The sequence below is a fragment of the Parasteatoda tepidariorum genome, chromosome 8 (assembly GCF_043381705.1).
Source record: "Parasteatoda tepidariorum isolate YZ-2023 chromosome 8, CAS_Ptep_4.0, whole genome shotgun sequence".
In the NCBI taxonomy this organism is placed as follows: Eukaryota; Metazoa; Arthropoda; class Arachnida; order Araneae; family Theridiidae; genus Parasteatoda; species Parasteatoda tepidariorum.
In genome coordinates this window covers 49501716-49522323 of record NC_092211.1, presented here as the reverse complement: position 1 = coordinate 49522323, position 20608 = coordinate 49501716, and the positions used below count along the sequence as shown (strand labels likewise).

General features: G+C 27.9%; 1 protein-coding gene across 2 annotated transcripts in view; it reads left to right on the top strand.

Annotated features, from left to right (window-relative positions):
• Positions 1 to 20608, top strand: part of LOC107455130 (neurexin 1-like) — a 272802-nt gene that overhangs the window by 59099 nt on the left and 193095 nt on the right. The window contains exon 2 of one of the 2 annotated variants that reach the window (XM_071183981.1): positions 1433 to 1476. The exons of the other annotated variant lie outside the window; for it this stretch is intronic. The gene's annotated coding sequence lies outside the window, so the exon portion shown is untranslated. The remainder of the gene's footprint in view (positions 1 to 1432; positions 1477 to 20608) is intronic. 2 annotated transcript variants of the gene reach the window in all.

Here is a 20608-nt window from a genome sequence, read left to right as displayed (position 1 = left end):
GTACAAAAAAGTATGGTCAAAACTAACAAAATATGGTAAAATTTACAATGTTTCTTAGCTTATGGAAACACCAAAAAGCTCAGTAATTTTCACCAAAGTGCTTTTATAAGGATTTTGGTTAAATTAACAATAAAATATTATTTTATAATGTCTGATGAAATTTTGCAAATGGGGAAAAATCTTATCCTGATACCTCAGAGAACGGCATAGAAACAATTTATTCGGTTAAGCTTACTTCTCAGTTTAGTATTTTTTACTATATGTGTGATAATAGGAGCTATAAATTTGACAACCAGATTTCCGGTAAATCATTATCATATGAAGAGAATAACTTCAAAATAAATGCTTCAATTACGGTGTATTATGTATGTATGTACGGTTTATTAATCAGAATTATGCTTTGGTTTGCTTTTTTTTTAATCAGAAATGTAATTACAGTACAGTTCGTTAATTTTTTCAGAAATACTTTCCCCGTGCACTAGCAATAATACTGATCTAATAATTTTAAATGAGACTTTTCGAATTTAATTCAGCCACAAAGGTAAAATTAAATTTTCTAAGACTGAAATTCAATTTTATTATTCGATGAAAAGGAAAGCAATTTGATTGCATTTAACTTTCCGCATTTTTCAAGCAATTCTAAGAAATATTTTAAACAATTTAAGGTTTAAATTTATGGCAGTGGAAAAATAAAAAAAAAACTTTAATTACGAAAGGGTCATAAATATTTTTATTTTAATTATATTCATTTTGATTTGTACTCATATAAACATATGGAAAGATGTTTAACACATGGATTAACACATGTATAACACATGTATACACATGTGTATAACACGTGTATAAACATGTATACACATGTATACATGTATTAACTTCATAAGATGTGATGCAGGAAAGGTAAAAAATAGAGCTATAGCTATAATGAAGAAAAGTGCATAAATGATTTTTATACGTATCAAATGTTAGTACAAATAACATATAAAGCTTACTTATTTTAATCTGTAAAGCAACAAATCTAATGCAAAGTAATTAAATCAAAAAGTACATTATCAGGATCATTTACTTAATAACAGCTCTGTTAAATAAAAAATGGGGATATTCCAGCTTTTTGTACCGCATGTGATGCATGTAATTTATTAGTATATTTGTAAAAAAAGCCTTTTGTAAATATGTATTTATGCTTTAAATAGCTTTTTACCAAATGTCAACAGATAATAATAATTTCATTTATATTCATAAATAACCTACATTAAAATTTCTAAGTTCGCTTTGGAATCGTCCTACAATAGACATTCACCATTTTTCCTTCATCTGATAAATGAAAGACTTTATATAATGACAATTATAATTTTTATATTAAAGCAATCATAATACTTGAATATTCAAATAATTATAATGATAGAAATAATCAAATTATTTTATATTCCAGGGTTCCCTCTCAGTTTCGGGAAACAATTTCTCTGACTTTCCCAGGTATACTAATCCAAATCATATTTTTTCTATATCATGCAATATCTCCTCAGACAAATTTAGTTTTTTATTTGTTGTGTCAAGAGTTAGTTTTGTGAACAAATAAATATCATTGAATAAGGATATAAGCCAGGAAGTTTCGCTATAATGTGAAATTTTTGCAACAAATAATTGTAATAGATTTATTTAACTCGAACCTCAATATCTGATTAGTGTTACTGACGTTTCTAAGACTGGTTATTTTCCAAGTATGATGTAGGAGTTTTCCAGTTGTTTTTTTTTTTAATTTCAATTTTCCTTGATTATTACCAGCTTTCAATAGGCAAAATAAAATCCTTTGACAATTCTAGCTTTTCCTGTACTGTCTGACCAGTGGGAAATCAAATATTCAATAATTGATCAGAGACAGATGATAAAGACTTTTGTGGTCGTAGAAAACATTTACCTTTAAAAAGAAGTGAAAAATATTTTCTTAAAAATAATATCTTAAATTTATTGCCCTTTGATGTATTGGAAAATCACTATCAAAGTAGATAATGCTCTGCATAAAATATCGTTATCGAATGTGGCAATCTCTGTATCGAACGCAAAAAAAAAAACTATCTTTTCAATGCCAGATTGAAATATCAGGAAAAAATATCAGAAAATTTCTTCAATTCTCGGGAAAATTCATCAATAAAATTTACTGAACAATATGAATTTTAAAAAAAGCTAATAGCAATGTTATAAAATCCCAAAATATTAAACTTCTCATTTCTTTATTCTTATTTACAAAAGTTACTTTATATAGCAATACATATCGTTAACAATTCGGAATGAAGAACATGATCATATTAAATAAAATACGTTTAAAGTAATGCATTATGCATACAGCTACTTCACTAGTGGCAAAATACTTGCCTTTCATTTTTTTGACTAAAGGCTCGAAAAGTTTTCCGAATATATAATATCAAGAAACAGATGAATTTGCATCTTAATCCTTGATTAAATTAGGACATCTAATTAAATGTTCCTCAGTTCATTAAATATATATTAAAATTTTATCTATGTTGTTCTTTCCTAATTGTCAAAATCTATCTGCCTAGTGAAGTAAATTGCAAGAACCATATTGATGCTGTGTTAATTTTAGTTAAACTTGTCGTAACTGTAAAATATTAAAACAAAGTGTTACAACTCCGGTCCTCCACGTTTGGTATTGGGTGTGGGAGCAATAGATAACAAAATATTACAGTTAAGAAATTGTAAGAAGAAAATAACAAGAAGACATACATTGTAAAAAATTTAAGATTAAAAAAAAATTCTGTGAATTTCTCACACAAACTTTTTTTCTCTAAATTTACTATTAAACTACATCGTAATCTCTCAAAAGAGAAATTTTTTTCGGTTCATAAATAAAATTTGTAGTCATTCATACAAAATTGTACCTGTTACATATAGATTTTTTTCAGTTCTGAAAATTACAAATTTTGGTTTCAAAGAAGCAACAAATAATTTGATACATTGAAACAGACGCGACCGGCTTGTATGATAGTTTAAGAGAAGGCCTTATACCCGAACGGTCCCGGCTATGAATTCCACTTCGGAATGTCTGTACTTAACGATAGAATAAAAATAAAAATTGCATGATAATTTTTTCAAGCATGATGGCTTTCGATATCTTAAAAATCGCGACAAATGGAATCATTAAAAAACTAATCAAAATTTAACCAGAAGCTAATCAGAGGGTATACAGTATGATATATATATATATATATCATACGAAATTTTTCTGCTGTTCCCTGACCTGCGGAAAATATCTAGTGCATGCAGATATTTTTCTGCAGTGTTTTGTAACAGGAAATTTCTTTCAACGTGTTTTTTCCGTAGCATGTGGCTATTCTGTCTGCCAGAAATTTTCCAAAATATGAACTTTTTTAAAGTGTAATACGCAAATTTATAGATAGTTTAAAGAATCAGGCATTACGAAATTTATCAAGATCAATAGATAAAACTAAACTGTTCATGTTTTCAGAATGAATGATTTAAACAATGCAAATGTAAACAAGTTCGTTTTGACAAAAGGAGAAAGAGGAAAAGGATGATCCATGTTGCATGGATAAAAACACTTGTAAACTGTCGAACCATTATAATAGAAACTTCATTATAATAGAACTTGGAAAACTCCATAAAAGAAAGCCTTGGTTAGTGATGATAAACAATTTTTCCTTTTAAATTCATGGATGGAAAAAACATTTCTGAACTTGTAAATCATTTGAATGATGTGTTAAGAAACTTGAGTGTGTAAACCATAGGATTTTAATGCTCTAAATATATATTTTTTAACGTCATTAAGAGGTTTTCAATATTTTCAATGCAATAAAAGTTAAAAACAATAAAAAATTTTTAGCAGTTTACTTTTGGTTCAGAGTTTGTGCTACAACTAATAAATTAAAGATAAATTTAATCACTTTTTCTTTCTTTTCATACTATTTTTAACTATTAGTACCTGCTTTCCCTGAACCACGGACCATATTTTTATGTAATTCAATAAATATGTGATTTTAATTTTTATTATTTGAGAATTATTTTTTATTAATTTTTTAAAATTTTATATAAAGAATTAAGCCATAACATAAGTCATAATTTTAAGCATTGCTTTGCCTGAACCACAGGCATTATTTTATATAATTCCGAAATGCGAAAGTTCATTTTTTATTTTTCAAGAATTATTATTTTTTATACGCTTTTTTTTAAATTTCATAAAAATAATTAAGTTATAAAATTAGCGGTAAGTCTAAATACTTATTTCCTTAAACCAGAGGCATTATTTTATATAATTCAGAACTGTGTGGTTTTAATTTTTATTGTTCATAAATTAATATTACTTTTTATTCGTTTTATATTTTTACTTCATGTAAAATAAACGAGCCATAAAATATGCCACTTTCATTCTGTTCTAAAACAAATAAAATTTATGAAATCAAAATCCTGCATAGATTTTTTTTTATGTTTAAGCCAAAAGCGCATATTATACTTTTACTTTATCGTTTAACTTGATAAAAATTCGATGGAAGAAATTAATTCACTCGCAATTTTACCCTTTAAGACCAAGGAAGCTATTAATTTCTTCTTTCATGGAGATAATATCTAAAGGGAATCCTCATAAAGTCGAATTTATTGACCCCTCATAAAAAACCTTTCTTATTTTTAAGCCTAAAATGAGCGAAAGAAAATTCTAAAGAAAAAATCTAATAATTCTTCTGGCCAAGTTTTTTGTCTCGGAAACCTCTAAAAAGCGAGAATGAAATTTAGTGTTCCTAAGGATTAGTTGTTGCCATTCTGGAAGACCATAAAACTGTTACTGCCAACGCAGTCATACTTTCTTGATCAGTAGAAAGCGACCATCAAGTTTATGTGCTGAATTAAAGAGAACTAGAGTGGCAACGATCAATTGCTTCTTGGGAACTGAATGGAAGACACCCTGACCCTACTGCGTTAGAGACTGTGTTATCGGATAAAGTTTTACAAAAGAACAACTTGTTTCGTTGCACTACTCGCTGGAAAGTTCTTTTTTCAACAAAAAAGATTACAAAGTCCTGAAAAAATAAAGATCAAAGTTACAAGTCTTATTTTTTATCTCATTTAATGGTAACATCCTGCTTCGATATTAGGTTTCTTTTTACCTTTTTAGCCTTTATTTTTAAGTATTTTCGTCGACGAATTATTTGAGAATTAGAAACATTTGTAAAAGGCATTATTTAGGGTGCTGAATCAACTGCTTGAAAAAAATATTTTTATTTCTAAAAATCAACGTAATCAACGGTTGGTTTTTTTGTGATCTTAATAACTTTTGAACTATTTTAATTCGAAAGTAAGCGAACGCTTAGCAATATGCTGAAATTTTAAAAATTAAGTATCTAAGTCTTTTGTAGAATTTTATTTGATTTGATTCCTTCGACGAAAAGCAGGTAGATTTTTCAAAACTTTCTTTGCACTTGAGACTAACTTTTGAAGAATGAATTTAGGTCACGCAGAAGTAAATAACACAAGTTTTAGTATAAGGGAAAAAGATAATTTATAGCTAAAACAGGGTGAAACATCATATTATTCATCAACCTCTATCACATCCACGTGCTCATGCCGAATAGATAGGAGATCCATTCTGCTGAGGGGGGATTGTATCACCTATGTACACTTGCGTGCAATTTTCCAGAAGATTGAATGTTACTCAAGCAATGTTCTACTATCAATCACTGTATCCTCTTGCATGTCGTTAAAAGTTATTCATAATCAAACCCGATTTGGTTGCTACATTTGCAACTGTAAACGATTTTTGCAAGCAGTCTTCACTCCGCAAGCCTATCAGCAGTAGACGGTATAGGTCTTAAACGTTTTGCTTCTGCACACCGGGCACCGTCAGAACCTCAAAATCTTTAATAGAGACGACCACTTTTTATAGCAAGTTCGAACTTTCCTGGTATTCCAGTTTGATCTACAATTGTTCTGGTTCATATATGCTACTGTAATCACAAAATATAAATGGGGTACAAATTATTTAAAATTTATATACTTTAAAAATACTCATCCGACAGAAACAAAAAAAATAGACATATTTGATATCGTGTAAAAAACCTATCTAAAGTTTGCTTATTTGACTGATTCCTTCCACCACAGGTATTTTTAATCGTAAAATCCATTTTTACCTAACATGCTGCTGAACAAAAAATATGATATACCATAATTTTTACAGATATAATTACCTTAAAATCACTGAATCACTTTAATTAAATAAAAATAACTGCAATATGCGAATGATGCCCCCGAAGAGCTGGTAATTTATCTGGAATTTTCTTCAGTACACTTGAACTATTTCAATCTCATGTCCATAATATCATTCCAGTAAACTGGTTAGAAGATTTTAGTAAAACAGACTATAATGACGCTGATTTCAACCTCCACCTTTAAACTCGGCCTCACCTTGATCTCAGAAGAGAACTAAAGTACGTGTACCTAAATTAGTCGCATTGAATTAAACTTCATTTAACTTCAATACAAAAAAAAAAAATTAAAATTACCCGTTTTTTAATTTTTTAGCCCATTTGAAAGTCGCGGACAAAGTTGTCAATTTTATCAATAGATATTTTGTAACATTGTCGACTTGATCTAAAGTAACCCCAATAACGAAAGTCATGTGCTACATTCTGCATTAATTAAGCAAACGGGAAAAAATATCAGGTAACATTAGCAATGACATATTTAACGATATAGTTTTCTTACTTTCTTTTGTTTTTAATTTTCTAGAACAAGTTATATGGTTAAAATTTTGTATTGTAAAATTCATACATATTTACAGTATCTATTATGCAACCACTAAACATCATATAAACTCTTGAAATTATGAAATCCCTTTGAAGTAAAGTCTCTTTTGCCTTTTAAAATTACCTCTTTAATATTTTGATTGATTACAGGGAAAAAAATAACTGGTTAGGGAAAAAAATAAAGGAAAAAAAACGAGGAAAAAACAAGCTTTCTAAACTCTCACATCTAGGAAAAAATTACTGTTTGAATTACTTCAACTGGAAGAAAAGTCATAATTTTAAATTACATAGAAATGTCTAACTATAAAAATTGTACAGACGTGCTTAAATATTTTTAAATATAATCGCTTAAATATTTCATAACTTAATTTATTTTTATTAAAATTTGACAATTTTACAAATTTTATTTTACCTAGATAACGCATTTCATTTTAACAAAAGTAAAGTCTTTCTTCATAAGATTATTTTATATTATCTTAGCATTTTGCATAGATATGGCGGTGATTATGTATTATTTTGTCGAGAATTTCCCCCAACATCTTGTTAAATTCATTTTACTGACTTACAACTTCAATTTCAGACTGTTAATTTCTTATAATAAATTGACAGAATACAAACATAACGCATGTAAAATTGAAATTTTAGTGCTCAAATTCAGTTTGAATTCCTGACGCCAAGTGACATTCAAAATAGCAACGTACATATATTCCCGTGTTGCCATACTTGGTTATCAAATATTTGCACTATAGCAATGCATTCGCGACCGTTTCCTATTTGACGAAAATTATAGATACAATAATTCGTTGATACTGAAATGGATTATTGCGGATGAATAAAGTTAATATAAAAGTTAGTTGTAATTCATAATAACTTATTTAAAACATAACTGCTATAATGAAAATGACATATTATTTTCCCAAAAACTGTATTTCGTGTAATAATAGAGACTTTAAAGAAGAGCCTTTTATCACCTAGTCTGGTTTTACTAAGCTTATAAATAATTTATTTCTATATCTTGTAACAGATTAAATCAGCACCTTCTAAAACCGAGAAAGCCTTCGCATGGTTTATCATGAACGAGAAATCCGATCCTTTAGAAGAGCGAACGTGGTGATATCCTTGCGTTAAATCTCCATCTAATAGAATGTAATATAATGACTTATTCTAGATAAAATTAGTAACTAAAAGCTTTATTTCTGATGCAACAATAACAGTACATTATAGAATAAATCAAGTACGAATATTCAAGTAGATAATAATATTCAAGTAACTAATTTTTAATTATGATAAATATTCAAGTGATTAATTTTTAATTATAAAAAATGTTCAAGTAATTAATTTTTAATTATAATAAATATTCAAGTGATTAGTTTTGAATTATAATAAATGTCCAAGTAATTAATTTTTAATTATAATAAATATTCAAGCAATTAATTTTTGTGCACTGACGGATTCAACTGGATGGATTTAACTGCATTATGTTGAATAATTTCAATTAAATTGTAAAAGTAAAGAACATTTTCTTCAAAGTCAGAGTTGAATTTTTTAAGCTACATCTCTATCTAATCTAACGAAATCCGTCAATTTATTCTATATAATATCAATAGCTGAAAACTGTATTTCAAACTAAGCAGAAACTGTATAGTATATACAGCTTGACAGCTAAGGAACTAAGCAGTAGTAACAGTTACATTTTTCGGAATAATTAATAATAGACATTGATTGAAGAAATGAAACTCAGTATAAATTAAATGGAATTAACGTGGATCTACTATTATAATTCAAAATGGTAAAAATAATTTCACATCGAAAAATTAGAAAATTAAATCTAAAAAATATGCCCTTTGGATGATTTCCAACTTCTTGCCAGAATGAAACAGGTATGGGTTTCTCAGAAAGATGTATGATTATCTCGGATACTGATTCATGTTTTGCATCTGTTATTTATTTTGTCTTCTTAACTAAAGGGGTGTTCTTGGTCATCTTCTTCCACCCCTCCTTCAAGGCAGTTTACAGCTCATACACAGTTCGGGGAGAGTGTTCTTAATGAAACACGCCTGACAAGGGTTTCCCAGGAAGGCTTTATAGGATTCAGCTACGGGAAGTATTCAGGCTCTGGCATACGGACAATACCTTCACTTTCTAGTTTGATCGATACCTCAGCGCTATTATATGGCCGTGCATTGCCATTTATAGACAGAAATTCTGGACCTATCGGAACCCTAAAAAGACGAATATGATTCGGAATAATCTCCCTGTAATACTGCTGTGATATAGCGCTACCTCGCTCGAAGATGTGAAGTGGTGATCAGACATTGTGCCTTATGCCTGCCCTCACCAGCACGCCTGGGCCACTTCTATTAAGTTCATGAACATACTGTTGTGCATAAAGTGTTCCTCTCTCTCTCGGCATTAACTGCTAGCCAGAATAACTTGTCCCTGTGAAGCGGGATTCGTGGTAGAACATCACTCTGAACCACTGTTGGTGATCCTAACCAGTACGTTCCTTGCATCAGCATAATCTTTTTCGACGATGGCGTGGTTGAAGCCATTATGCATTAAGCAGACTTCCATGCATACAAACCAAATTGATTTAATATTCTTGAGTTTGCTCTGGCCGAAACCCCTGTGTGCCCGTAGTGGTTGCAAAGTCTTCAGCTATCTTACTAGGAGTGACTTTTCTGCCCTTTTTTGTCACTAGGGATACATGTCGATCTTTTTGAAGAATGGTGTTCCTACCAAACCCTTTGGCATGTTTTCGCATAGCATTTCCGATATCAACGGCCTTTTTCTATCACAAGATGAGACTTTTAGATAGTTCAACTACTGTGACCTCACTGGTGAAACTTTAACCTGCTTCCAGTCATCTAATTGCTCGTCGACGATCATAAGCACTCAAATAATGTCTTGCTGATATTTTGCATTTAATTATTGCAACACCATCTTAGATTTCACAGAAATAAGTTCAACGAGCAACAGCGCTATATTGGTCGAACTCTTAACAGTATGAGTTTTCGAATGAATGAACACTACCCTTTATACACAAAACGGGTCCTATTCTACCACTGCGTTTAATTTTACGGTTATAATCGGGCTGTCAAGAACGCTAATTTGAATAAATCAGTTGCTCCTTAGCGAATAAATATCGATGTTTATCAATAATTAATTTGTCGTATTATGTAATGGATTTAACTGTACAACGTTGAATTAATTTAAGGGATTTGTAAGAAAACAGAAGGTTTTCTTTACAACACATAATCGAATTGAATTCTTTATTCTAAATCTTCATCTAACAGCATATGCACCGATTCATTCTAAGAAAATCATTAAGTGAAAACTTCATTTCAGATCCCAGAATGACTTTCTTTAGAAAAGAGACAAACATTTTTCAGCTTTCTCAGACTCATCTTAAAAAAGATAAGTGTGAAGAATAATGTTAATGGCGACTCATTTCAAGCAGGTCATTTTGCTTTATCACCTTCTAGGAAATGCGAACCAAAACTCGATTTCTCAACTTGAAAGTTTTCCAAACAACTTTCGAATGGATGTGTGGTTCGTGAGACAGAAGAGAAAGCATCGGTCACCGCAAAGGAGATTTTGGAACAAAGTTTTCCATCCCCGATAATTATATGTTCCATTTGGAACTGGCAAACAGAAAAGCGGTAACAGTTTATCCCCATCTTGCCTGTACGCTGCATGCTCTAAAAGGATTTTTGTGTTAATCATTTACGAGTGCGATTATTAGGAATGTGATTTGAAAGCAGCGTAATTAGGGAAATTCAATGAAAATTCCCTTTGACAAGGGAAGAATCATTGGAGTTCCGAGGGAAAAGATTCGAAGTAAAATGAATTGAGAAATAATGAGTTTAGACCTTCATTCATGTGGACTCTTTGTTGTCAGAAAAATATCTTTCATTAGATTTGTAATCTGGTGATTAATTACTAATTACTTTAATTTAATCGAAAAAATTGCGCATTAAATAGCTAAATACTATAGCGTTTGGTAAAATTATAAATGTATTTATGTATTTTAAAACTTAGAATGTCGTAAGCGATGAATCATATTTTTATGATACTCAGGTTTTCTGTGTAAAATCTTCAACAAATTCTGTATTTAAGCAGAACGTATTAAAGCATAAATGAACCATCATACTATTGTAAATTTAATACTAATCAAGTTAACAGAGCGAAAAAAGAAACAATACAATCAAAAGTGCAATCTTTGTATTTTTTAAATTTATTTACCAAACTCAGATAACAGAACAGAACTACAAATTACGTAATAAATGTATAATCGTTGTACTTTTGATTTTATTTTTCATTCTAAGCCACGTCTCTGTTCATGGAGTACAGAAACAATCGTCTCACTTATCTGACTGTATTACTATCATTAATACAGAGACACGGAAAAGAAGAGAAAAAAGATTAAGTATTGAACATTAATTATTTCCTTCTGTGTTTCAACACTGATAATAGTGCTTCTAATAGTATCGAAACGGCTGTTTGTCTTTTCTAACTGCATCCCCATCATCAGTCTTGAAACTCAGAATGAAAGTAAACACAGAAATTTAATAATTACCGAGCAATAATTTCGTAATATTTTTTTTCAATTCCTTGTTTCTTCTCGAAATAATGAAGCGATTTTATTTAATGCCTTTTGTTTTGCTTTATTGTAATGCCGCACAAAAATACCCTCCGTTCTCTGAATTCATGAATCTGCTTGATTGACAATGTTAAAGTCAAGATGAAGTATCATAGTTTTAAAATACCTATTATGGTTTATGATTAAAAGAAGGAAAGGAGAGAGGAGAAAATTTTGAAAATTAAAATATTACGTAAATATAAGGTGAAAAAAATTCTGGTAACATTATCGCACAGTGTGGTAACGAAATTCCTCAAAACAAAAACATAATTCGGGTTAAAAAAAAATAAGCGATATTTAAATTAGTAATTTGGTAATTTTTTCTTTCATATGGTAAAGGTTTACAAGAAATTCTGATTTTAAAAATTAAAGATCTTGTTAACTCACTTTTAGTTAAAATAAATTTAAAAAAACTGAAAAGTAAATTTAATTGAAAACTTTCTTATGCCATGCTCTAAAGTATCATGATAAAATTACTAGATTTTACCACATTTACCTAATTGAATCACAAATTAAAACCATATTTTATTGTCAATTCTACCAAAATCATTATTAACGTGGTTTGGTAAAAACTACCGAGCGTCTTGGTGTTTCCATAGAGCCAGAAACAAGGTAAATCTTACCATTTTGGTAGTTTAGGCCATACTTTTTTCTCAGAGTATTTAGAATTTATAAAAAAAAATCTTTTAACTTCAGGCTAGGTATGAAAACAATTAAAACTATGACAAAGAAGTAAACACTGTGTTTCGACTCAAAGGAAGATGCTTCTTAATACCAAATCGATCATGTATTTGTTTTAGATTATATTATTTCTCTTGACGCTGTCGTAACCTAATTTAACTGTTTAGACTGGTTTGAATGCATCCTCTAAGTCTTACAGACAGCCAATTAAAATTCATTAAAATAATGAGAAGTCATTTAAAGAATTGCACTAACAGTGCTGAACATTGTGTTCGAATTGAAAACTGAGGTAATGATGATTGCTTTTACAGATATATAGGTAGCTTGTTTCAAGTAGTAAGACATCGGTTTGACTAAGATATTTGCTATAGAAATTGTGCCAATCATTACTTCTCATCAGATTTATACTACAATTTCTGCAAACAATTCGATGTTTTCTAAAATGAAAAAAAATATTATTTACCAAAGGGAGTGGAACAATAAAGTAAATTATGAACAAGTTCGTGATAATTCTTTCTTGGATTTATTTTATTAACAAAATATAATTTAATTAGAGAATTCGAACGCAGTTTCTGAGAAAACAAACATAACTCTTATAAATCTAGGTTTAAAAAATCAAATGAATAATTCTCTTGAGTAATAATTTTATCTAGTACAAGTCCTGGTTTATTTTACATTCTACAACGATTCTACAACCTCTAATAAGAATTGAAAAAATAAATTCTGGATAATTTATAAACATTTTAAAAAATTCTTTTATTTGAAATGTAAATTGAAAAAAAAAATAAGTGAATGGAAGTAAAACATTTAAAGGAATTTCTTTTTAAAAAAACTTTAAAACTGAAAATAAAGCTATTTTAAATTTTTAATATTCTTTGTTTCAATGACAATAGATTTTAATGCTGTCAGAAAAACTATAGTTTTAGGTTATGTACTTAGTGAATTTTGAATTTAAAAAATTTCGCACCGTTATACTTAGAAAAATGATGCTATAAACTATGTAAATATCATTAAAAATTACTGAGTTTCACAGCTATGGAAAGGTTGATTTTACCCGAAGCTTAAAAAAATGTCTCCTTGACAAACATTATATATATATATATATATATCGTTTGCTTGTGTATCAGGAAAAAACAGTGTACAAAGGGTATAATTTAGCTCGTGCAGAGTTTAGTATAAACAAANATATATATATATATATATACCTAGAATTTAACCTATTAAATATAATATACATCATTATATTATGGGTATAAAAATATTAAATAAAGATGGCATACTACAGAAGTTTTTACAATGGTAAGTATTTTGCCTGCAGTAATTATAAAGAAGATCTAACAATCGACTTAAATTCTAACAAGTGTGATCTAACAAGTGACTTAAATTTAAAAAAAAAAAGAAGACTTTTTACATTCGATAAAAGGATACTTTAAACTTCTAATGACTAATAAAAATGCAGAGTATTACAGGCATAACACAATTAGTTTTCACTCGTGGCTTAATAAAATTTCTTATTTCAATTAAAAACTTTTGTTTATTTATAAAAACTTAGTTTATTAATAATCATTAACGCAGACATTAAATATTAAATACAAAATAAATCATTGATATTATGCAAAAAATGCTAAATAAGATGATATATACAGATTTTAATGATCAAAAATTTAAATTTTGTCTGCAATAAAAATGAAAAAGATCAAGCTATGGATTCAGTAAGATTTGAATTTTAAAAAAAAACTCATGTTTTCCATACTTGGTAAAGGCTGCTTTAAATAAATGAAAATACTAAGTTTTGAAACTATGACAGGGTTTAGACTTACTTGTAGATTAATAAAAATTCTTTTTTATAAAAATACATTTGCTTATTAATGAAATTTTTTTATGAATAAATATTTACCCCAGTCCTCTTCAAATCATTATTATCCTCTTTAATCATTATTATTATTTAGAAATATTAAATAAAGATGTTTATAAGTGTTTTAACAATAATAAATTCAAATTTCATCTGCAATAAATATAGAAAAGATGGTTTGGATTTACAAAAAAATTTAATTAAAAAACTCATGTTTTCATATTCGGTAAAACACTACTTTAAATTATTTATAGACTAATGAAAATACTGAGTTTTACAAGAATGACAGGGTTAGTTCTACCCTTAGCTTAATAAAATTTCTCACTGATAGAACTGATTTTAATAATAAATCTCAACCCCAAATGTTAAATATTAAAAACCAAATATTTTCAGTACATTAAATACTTTTCAGTATTTACTCATAAAGAAGAAGAAAAAAAATAGCGGTCCCCATATCAAAATGAACTCCTAACTTAGTGAAAACCAATTACTTTCTACGAATCAAACTTTTCAACGCAACTAAAAGACAGTACGAATTTTGATAAATTTCTTTTTTTTAAGTCTTTCCTAACACTGCTCCCGCTCGGTATAATTAAAATGTGCCTTGCAGAGAGCTGAAAATGGATTTAATGAATTTCATAATCTAACTTAGTGCAGCCCTTTTCACTTGGCACACCAAAAAGAAAAACTCAAAGATATCCTAAAAATGAATAAAAGGCCAGGAGAATAACTGTGATAGTTCTAGAGAAAGAAACGGGATAAGTACTGTTTAATGAGTTAGACGTTTAAAGATAAAGCACACAGTTTTTTTAATGCTTTCTCTAGTTTTCATTTCCTTTTTTATGAATGGCAACAACACTATCGTTTCTTTACTTTGACAATTAAATTAATTCAGTGGAAAAGTGAATCAACTGGAATTTAAACGTTTATGATGTAAGTTTATTATTTATTCAATTTATACTATCAATATATTGAAAAATCATATGCATGATTTATTTAAATGATTGTTTTAGTTCAATATTATTCGTAGATTTTCCTCCATCTAATCTAGACATAACAAACACTTTATAAATATATCACTTAAAAAGAAAGGCAAATTTTAGGATATCCTTAAACAAAGTGAAGACCACACTGAAAAAATGTATGTGCAAAACTACCAGAGTATGCAAAAATTTACCGTTTTTCTGGCTCAATGGGAAAACGGTAGTTTTTACTGATTCTATGGGAACACAGTAGAAAGCTTGGTAGCTTTTACTGAAGTGCTTTGGTAATGACTTTGGTAAAAGTAGCAATAAATTATTATTTTATTATATTTTATCATGTAACCTTAGAGCATGGAATAAAAATCATTTATTCCGTTAAGTTTAATTTTCAGTTTTGTATTGTTTTCTAAATGTTCGATTACAAGAACTATAATTCTGAAAACCGAAATTTCTAGTAAGCCGATGAAATATAAAAGGAAAAATTACCAATGATTTAAATACCATATATTTTGGGTTATTTACCACAAATATGTTTTTTTAACAAAAATGTTTTTACCATACAGTACGTTTGTTTTACCAGATGTTTTTTTCTTCGAGTCAGAAAAATAAATTTTTTTAGAATTTTTTAGAATTTTTTTAGAATTTATTTTTAATATCTCTGTTTAATGTTTTACATCTAAATTTTAAGAGATTAGCAGTATATATTTCCTTTTCATTGAATGTCCATAACACTGACAATTTTTGCGCTCTAAAAATTATACTTGTTTTTTCGTCATGTAAATTCATTTTATTTCATTTTATATTTTATTTTATAACCGTAATTAAACGACAGACCCAATTTTGAGGTTTGCGACTACTAGTGTTCAACTTCGTAACCACGTAATTTTGAACCCAATGCAGAAGACAAAGGAACTCCTAGACAATAAACCAATTTGTTCTCAAATTATAATGGAACAACTAAATAAAAGCTCTCAATGTCCCTAGACACGATATACACTATAAAAAATTTACATTAAGGCAAAATATAAGGCTGTAGTAGGGATATATCCGGATTATAATACACAGCTCCATCTGTAGGAATATATATCAAAACATATTCGAATAGCGATTGCAGTATTCTTATCATGTAGTACTACATTAACTATTCTCACTAAGAAGCATAAAAGAGTGTCTATTAAGAGTCTACAAACTATCGTTGGGCTGTATCATATGTATAACTTAGGCAAAATACATATTTCTATTAAGTATCTAGTTGCCTTGGGCTAGGTAGAATCGCTAAGAAGATATATTAATTTTTATACGCTTTTTCTTAGAAATAGAAATAATCCTAGAAACTTATATATTTGTTTCGATTTATCAAGTAAAGATTCAAGATATGAATACTTCTATTTATTTTTTGTTAAAAAATGAAACTACTCAGGAACAAATAAAATGAAATACACTTAAAAATATCTTTAGTTGAATAAAATATTTAAAAAATTTCTGTGATTCTTTGCATATCAGTTGCATTAACTAAGCACAATTATGAAACTATAAAACAGTATTACTAGTGTGTTAATTTTGATCCCAACATATAACCTAAAAATGTTTTTCCATCAAAAATTACAAAAAATCTTTAAATAAGATTAATCAAAACTGTCATTCTAGCCTTGCATAACCTTTCATTCATGTTTCTGCAATGACAAAAGTATCTCTAAATCATTGCAAAAATGTTACATTTATATTCAAAATAATTTTAAATGAAAGTACGTGAACTCATTGTGATGCCAACTAATAATTAAAGGTCAATTTAACATTTAATAGATTATACTAAATAAAATTTTATGAAAAATTTAATTTTAGAGTTTTTTTTCACAGCTTATAAAATTTTACTTTTAAGTGCAAAGGGATGGGTTTCATCATCCCCTTGCTTTTCTTTTTTTAGAAAAAAAGATTTAGTCACAGTAACTGTAGCCAGAAAATAAACCAACCTTTCGATGCAAAATACAATAGCAAAGCATTTCATATCTATATTACATTATGCGTTTTCAATTATTGTGACATTTTTATAGCTATTCAAAAATTTACAAGAAAATAAAAAAAAGTGGACACAGCATAAACGTTTCAAACATTGCAGAACTTTTTACGTTAATACCATGAAAATATTTTCAGAGCTAATAATTTGCGTTTTTGAAAAGAAAACAATATTTTTAAAACATGCATTTGTGCTCAATAAATTAAGTACTAATGAAAATACCACTCATTAATTTCAAATTACCAATACTTTTCCTTTAACTTTTTTGCAGAAACATGTAAACTATGGTTTTTGAATACAATATTAACCTAAATGTTTCTAGCAAAACATTTAGGTAATCGGTAGTGCAAAATAACTTAATATTTCCAACAAAATATTAATTGTCTAGATTATTATCAAAAATTGAAGTAAGTAAAATTATTTTGAACCAATTTATGAAGGAAAATATTTAAATATAAACAGTTTTTTCCATTCTTTACTTTCCAAAGAAATAATTTTTCTGATGGATTTTGGGCAAGAAAACTTCTTTCTTTAAAAAAAAAGCACGTGTATAAACAATAATAGCCCTAAATGAATGCAAAGAATTCAGCTTTCGGTGGAGAAAATTTCATTTCACTTCTGTTATTTTTTTTTCCTTTTTCAAGTTTGATTTCCTAGTTTTAAAATCGGAGCGGGAATCGAAATTCTTACCGAAAAGTAGGGAATATTGTCTTGAGTATTTTAGTATACAGAAAGCATCGATTTTTGCTAGAAGCAAATTGATTGTACGATATGGGGCTGGAACAAAGAAATATAACTTTTTTTTTGTTCCTTTGATAGCAAAGAATGGATTGTGTTCGGTCCACTTCAATTACTTTGAGTTTTCCGGACTGTATTTCATTAATGATCTGGTTTCGTTTTTCATATTGTAGAAAGTCAGACAGGGATTTTTTGAACGAAAAATTATTCTAGTTCGTATAATAACTCTTAAGAAAATAAACAATTTTACGTTTAAAATCAGAATACTATAATTTTTCTTTACTTTTATAATAGATACTGTTCGTTTATTTAGAATAATAGGATAGAATCAGTGTTTTTGATTCTGAGAGTAGAGTACATTTGTTTCGTAATTTTATTCAATTCACTGAAATTAAATTGCTGCTATCATTCCATGTAAAATAATAGCTACGATAATAGAAATTTGGATATAATGCATTCTATTAAATTTCAAACTTCGCTTACCATTTAATGAAAAGGAGAGTAACTTTACTTTACACAGTTTAAAAGTTAAATTAGGAATACAACAAAATATCGTAATGATTGTTTTAAAATATTTTTAAATGCTGCAATTCTTTTTATTTTTTTTATTTAAAATAATAGGATTGAATTTTTATTTTTACAATTAGCTTACAGTTGTTTTATACATTACATTTGTCACATTACGTACATTTGTTACATTACACACATACATTACATAAAAACATTTTGCTTCATTTGTTTAATAAATTTACAGAACGTACCGAAATGAAAATAATGCTATTTTTATACTTAAAATAACAGTTTAGTTAATAGAAAATCTAATTTAAAATAGTCTATCAAATTTTGAACAGGGTTAAGAATTCATACAGAAGTGATAATAGTAATTAAAGTAATTTACAGCGGCACAATGGGCCATTTGAAACCGTTTGAGAAACATCCTTGAGGATGATCCATGCTATCACAGTTTTGATCCTTTGCAGAGGGGATGGCTTCTCTATTTTAGTAGCCTGACAATTTGAGCGTGAACTCGAGCACTTAACGGTAGAACAGTTTAACGAGGTGGTCACCCACCAGCTCAATGTCCACTACGAGTGGGCAATTAGTTATTATAATTAGTAGATTTTTGTAACTCTGTTTCTTAAATTTTGTGCATTATGATATAGGATTTTTGTAATGATGAATTTCTCATTCTTCAAATTGTTTTAGAACACTTTAGTAGAACATTAAGAAGGAGAAAAAAAATTAAATAAAATATTTTTTAAAACTCTTCAAATAAGTAATATATAATATATTTATTTCATTTATTTAACGCATGAAGTTTTTTTTAAATAAATCGAGATGATGTAGGAAAAATGGAAAAATATAATAATATATTAATTATAATAGGGAAAGTAAAATAAAATAATATATAATAATTAAAATATTTTTAAAACTCTTTCATTTCATAGTTTTTGTAATTCTCTTTAAAAATATTTTTTTCCATGTTTTCCTTGTATTTTAATAATATTTTATGGCTTCTATGTACATTGCAACTTAAATGCATTAGATAATAATAATTATTATTTTTCTTTACTTTCTACGTCAAACTCTCTTTTTCTTTAATTCTTCATGTTAAATTTGTCTCTTTATGTAAAATTTTTAATTATGCTAAAAGGAAATTATGGAGGCGGTGATCGCCATATTAATGATATAGTGGTGGTTGAGATATTGTCTCTTGGAAAATAAATAAAATCGTTTAAGTGAAAATTTGAATTATTAAATTAAGAATTAGTATATTCAAAGGAGGCCCAAAAGGGCACCCTCAGTCACCACAAATTTGAAATAGAAAGTGAATGATTTTGTTCCTAACTGACACAAGAGCATCCAAGATCGGCGAATTATCGAAGTATAAAATAGCCAAAATAAAGCCAACCCCCCATAATCAATATTATGTTTCAAAATACTTTGGCGATTGCGAATCGCCAACAAGACTGTGAGAATTATTATAACCATGTAACTTAAACATATTTGTGGTAAAAAGTTAATAATAAAGAGTTAAAAATAGATTTTTGTTTTCAATTAGGCGCGATAGTGAATTAATGAGTCTACACTAGTATTAAAATAAAAAGTTAGCCGTTACATTGATGGACAAGAAAAGAATAAAATATTTTATGTTCGCTTTTATAAATATTAACTCATTGATTTAATTTAAATATAGTTCGATTAAGAATGCTTAAAAAAGAGTAATTTTAAATAATTAAAGATATTTTAAAGGCTGGGAAATATATAATGCCAATTGTGGCATCACAAGTTTTTTTGTTCACTAATAGTTCACTGTTATAACTTCGTATTATAATCTCATTTTAAGTAAAATAGTGTTTAATATTATTTATAGTTATATGGTAGGTCGAGCAAAATATTTTAATTTAACAAAACGTTTGACACTGTAACGAAATATTTAATTTTTAAAGACAACGATAAAAGTAAGTAATAAAAATAATGTTTTTAATGTATAAATTCTCCTCAAAATATATCGAAAATTTATTCGTATATTTTATTTTAAATTTTGCATAATAAACTAGAAAAATAGTTAACAGACTTATCTTGAATTTTTCTCCATTATCTCATTTTATTTAAAAAAAAGAAAAAAAACTTCCTGCATCTAATAACTATTTTTTTTTTCATTTCACCAGCATTTTAATTTAAAATTTTTCACTTTACCAGCATTTTCATTTTCCCAAAGCTCCTTTATTTATTCCAATTTTGTCGTCAAAATCTGTATCGCAGAAAAGCATTGTTATTCATAAATGATTTTCTTATTTCCTATTAATGAAAAGTTTAATTTAAATATTTAAAAATCAGTATATTGAGTAAGAGAAGAAAATGCAAAATGACGAAGGAGGTGAGAAACAATTTCCAAAACAAGTCTTCATTTTCAAAGCAATTGAA